The following is a 4379-nucleotide window of genomic DNA, read 5'->3' as shown; positions in this document are numbered from 1 at the left end:
AAATCTTGGTAGCATACTTATGCATCAAGTAGGGAAATTATGCAGGAATAGAGTGTGATACCATTTATAAGAAATTTAAAACATATAAAGAAATACTAAATACCACTTAGAAATACATGCAAGTATGGTAAAAGCATAAAAACATGTTAAAAGTAATGAAACCAAAATTAGAACAGCAGGTTTTTTCCTGGGGTGAAGACATGGAAATGAGGTTGGGGAGGATTACAAAGGAAGCTTTAATAATGATGCAGTATTCCACGTACTTAAAAAAAAGTGTCTAAAGCAATATGTTAAAATGAAGTAAAGCTGGATGTTGAGTACACAAGAGTTAATCATTATTATTCACTTTGGTTTTCCTAACACTGAAAACAGTTCACAATAAAAACAAGAAATGTTTTTTTAAAAAGACATTATTAAAGTATTTATTTATAATAGATAAATCAATCAACCAAACAAGTAACTATGGGAGTATAGCCAGTAAGTTTCTGCAGAGCTATGACCTCCTCATACGTGGCATCTGACAATGTGGTCGGGGACAAGGGGTTCCTTTTGGTTGTCCCAAGAGTGCTGCTGGCATTTATTGGGAGGAAGGGGAAGAATGATAAATGCTTTACAATGCATTGGTACAATCCAGAGCAAAGAAAAATTGTCCCTACGTCTCCTGTGGACAGTTACCGTCACCATACCAAGTGGCCCTGGAACATGACTGACTTGATCACAGTGTCAGCTCAAGTCCCTTCTCATGAAAAGATGGCCTCCTTCCTTGGTATGCTGGCTTTAATAACATTTTTTTTTTCTTTTCCCAGAGCTTCCTAGGTGTCAGAGATTGTTCCTGGACCAGAGAGAGAAAAGATGTGTGAGGTTCTGCCCTAGTCCCAACCCCTAAGCTGAATTCCCAGTTCATCCCCTCAGCCGAGGACCCCATCACATTAACCCCATGAAATCTTTAAGCTCACTTGATTCAGCTACACCCAGTTAAACAGACTTGGTGCTACTGGTTGTCCCATAAACGCCCCCAACAAATAAATGAATCCCTTTTTGTGGCATCGTAGCGAAACCGGCAACCAGAAAGTCAACACTAATAGAACACAAATTTTGTGGGTTAGTTTTCAGAAAACTGCAACCCAATTATGTAAGACAAAACAAGCTTCTCTCTCGTGTACCAAGTATTCGGGGAAAGTATTTAAAGAAACATAACTGCCTTGCATCCTTCACAAATGAAGTTCTTGTAAAATTCCATCTTTCTCACTTGAAATATGCAGAACAAATAAAAACAGCAGGGGAAAACATTATGTTCCTTGCAACATGGCTTCTCTGCTTCATTTCTGTACTGGAAATGGTAGGTTATTTGCTTTATCAGATGAATTGGCTCTGTAGCCCACTTTAAAAGAACATACATGGGTTTTCAGCAGCAGGAAGTTTGGACTTGATTAGTTCAAGATAAAAGTACACAAGGAGGGTTGAATATCATTCTGAGCCAATAAGTGTATGTGTAATGGAGATGGAACAGTACAAAACATTCATATTCTTAGGTACTAATGATAAGTAGGAAAAAAGCTTGCATCTTTTAGCTAAATTGTTTATTGTCTGCACACTCAAAGTAGTAATTCAAGGCCAAGTGACAGGAAATTACAGTTTCCTGGCTGACATCAATTCAATCTTCAGTAATAGTTCTGAAATGGGAGTTTCTAAGCCTTGAAGAGAAAGGAAACACACATACATACATACACCCACACACACACACACACACACACACACACACACGCAATAATTCAGGTCATAACCCATATGATATGGCACACATTATGTGAATAAAATGATGACGTATGCTTAAAAATCCAGTGCCTTATTTTATAATTTTAATCAAACTTTTTATGTAATCAGGTTCTTACATTTAGTCTGTACATGGACTTGGTTATTTACAGAATACAGGCTCGCCTAAGGGAGATGTGAAACAATGGCTGTTTCTGGTTACAACAGCAAATAGACAATCGTTTTTTCTAGGTAATCATAAAAGTAAACATACTGAGAATTGGTGAGCTAAAAAAAAAGTTTTAATTTTTTTTCCAGTTTTCTTCTTGTGGAAGGTAGTTACCTACATAATTCTCCCTAGGCAAAAGGAGCATTCCTCATCTTCTCCACTCATGCTCATTCCATCGTATACGTAATTAGCTCAAACTATCTTGAGAGCAAAGACTGCTGTCACCCAATGTCCACGTTCTATTTATCCTCAAGGTTCTAACTGTAGGCAGCATTGTAACTTTCTATGCAGAAATCAGAGACTGCCTTAACCAGTTTACCTGGTGGCTAGGTCTTGCCGTTCTATGATGCTATGGTCAATGGAATGCAAGCAGAAATTGCACATACCAACTTTCAAACACGGACTTGAAAAGGATATTGCTTGTGTAGTGATTTTCTCTCTTCTCCTTCCCATGGGCTACAATGTAATGTTGTACCAGTCAGACAGCTTCAGTCATGTGACAAGGACACCACCCTATGGAATGGTAGAGCAATGAAATGGAAGGAATCTGGGTCCCTGGAACAGAACCTCTAACCTGCCCTGGAACACTGACCTACTCTAAATTGTTATGAGAGTGAAAAATAAACATCAATCTTGTTTGAACCACAGTACTTTTGTTACAGCAGATTCTCCTTTACCCTAAATTCGGAAATCTTGGCCTTATAGAGAACATGATAGATTGGACTGTTTTCAGTGAATATTCTCTCATCTCCCCTGTCCAAATACTTAGAATCTGTCCAAGTAACTGACTTTGCTCAAGAGAGAGAGCGAGCGCACACAAGAGAGAGAATTAACACAAGCAGGGGTTTTATGAATTTGCGTGTCACCCTTGCACAGAGGCCATGCTAATCTTCTCTGTATCATTCCAATTTTAGTATAAGTGCTGCCCAAGAGAGCACTGCAAGCAGAGATTTTAAATCAGCTTGCCTTCTTGCCTTCCTATAATCTTCCATGAGAAGAGCATGCCTCAGGTAGCCACTGGTCCGTGAAAAAAGGGGAAATGTAAGGGAGACTCATATCCATGTATCCAACCATGATGCCAAAACCACACGAGCCCAGATGAGGCATGGCCATTCCATTAACAAGAACACAAATGCTTATTTTTCTAAGCTATTGAATTTGGGAGGAAGGGCATAGGGTGAAGTTGGGCAACATTATTGAAGCAACATGCAATACTGAAAAGAATACTGATGACACAGAAAACAATGTGGACTTCACAAACTGGGAATTAAGTTTTCAAAACTTTTATGTGTAACTCATCATGGTTTCAATTCAATTTTCTGATCTTCAGAATAAAAAAGGTACAATATACAATCTTCAAGGACACCTACAACTTTAATATTCTAAGATTTCATACACTGCCTCCTAATTTCTGCCACTTTCTTAGCCAAGGCTATCTTGATCAGTGCATTGCAACTTTTAGGACATTCTCCTTGCTAAGAGGTGTTCTGAGCCCTCCCTGATTTCAGATCATTAAAACCAGATTTGTTACCATTTTATAGCCCAATGGTCTACACTTTAATTTCTATAATATCCTATCTTTGGACACTAGTGCAACACAAAGGAACAGATGCTATCTTATTAAATATCACAAACTGCATGTTAACTAGAGAATCAAAAGTCTACCCAGCCTATAAAACTGTGGAAATTTTCTATTAGAGGGTCCAATGGAATATTTTGAACAGAGTTATCAAAGAAAGACCAGCACTCAATGGAGAGTCACTCCTTTATGTGATGAGATTTATAAAAGGATGGGAGAGAAACCCTTTAGTGAACAGTCAGTAGTATTTGGTGTCTAGTAAAACCACTTCTTTGTGCATATTTTTTCTTGATAACAGCAGAAAATTTTTGTAGCTCACTATTCGCAGTTGTAGAATCTCTACATTCACAGCAGTTTCTTCTCCTGTGATTACAGGAAGACCACATTTCACAGTCACAGGGCTGGGAATACACTGCTTAGTTTTCACCGATGCACAAGTGAGGTTTCACCTCTGGAAGCGGACAGTCCAAGATGAGTGTGAGTTCTGATCACTCTTTCCCATCCGTGCAATTGACACGGGAAGAGTTTGAATCCCTCAGTTTACAGTTGAAGCAAAGTCAACAAGGAAAGTGGCCTGACGCATATCAGACGCTGATACAAGTGAGGAAAAACAAACAGACAAACAAACAAACACCTGTGTTTTGTTAAGCCATTTGGAATTTCTGATCACCACATTATCTTGACAGATACAAGAAGGATACCTTGGCTCCATCATCCCATAGCACCACACACTACTCTGCTTCTCTACTGGAATGTCATCACCACACGCTGAAAACCTATCTGTTTTGTTTTCGCATACATCAGTGAAATGTTGTTGAA

The 4379-nt window shown here is 38.7% G+C and overlaps 1 non-coding gene across 1 annotated transcript; it reads right to left on the bottom strand.

Annotated features, from left to right (window-relative positions):
• Window positions 1-2812: 2812 nt before the first annotated feature.
• Window positions 2813-2919, bottom strand: LOC115519539. Its single transcript, XR_003970547.1, has one exon. It is a non-coding gene; the product is annotated as a U6 spliceosomal RNA (small nuclear RNA).
• Between the last annotated feature and the right edge of the window lie 1460 nt (window positions 2920-4379).

This window comes from Lynx canadensis, chromosome B4, assembly GCF_007474595.2.
Source record: "Lynx canadensis isolate LIC74 chromosome B4, mLynCan4.pri.v2, whole genome shotgun sequence".
NCBI lineage: Eukaryota > Metazoa > Chordata > Mammalia > Carnivora > Felidae > Lynx > Lynx canadensis.
Note: the sequence above shows the minus strand (reverse complement) of the source record. Positions and strands in the feature narration are given on the sequence as shown.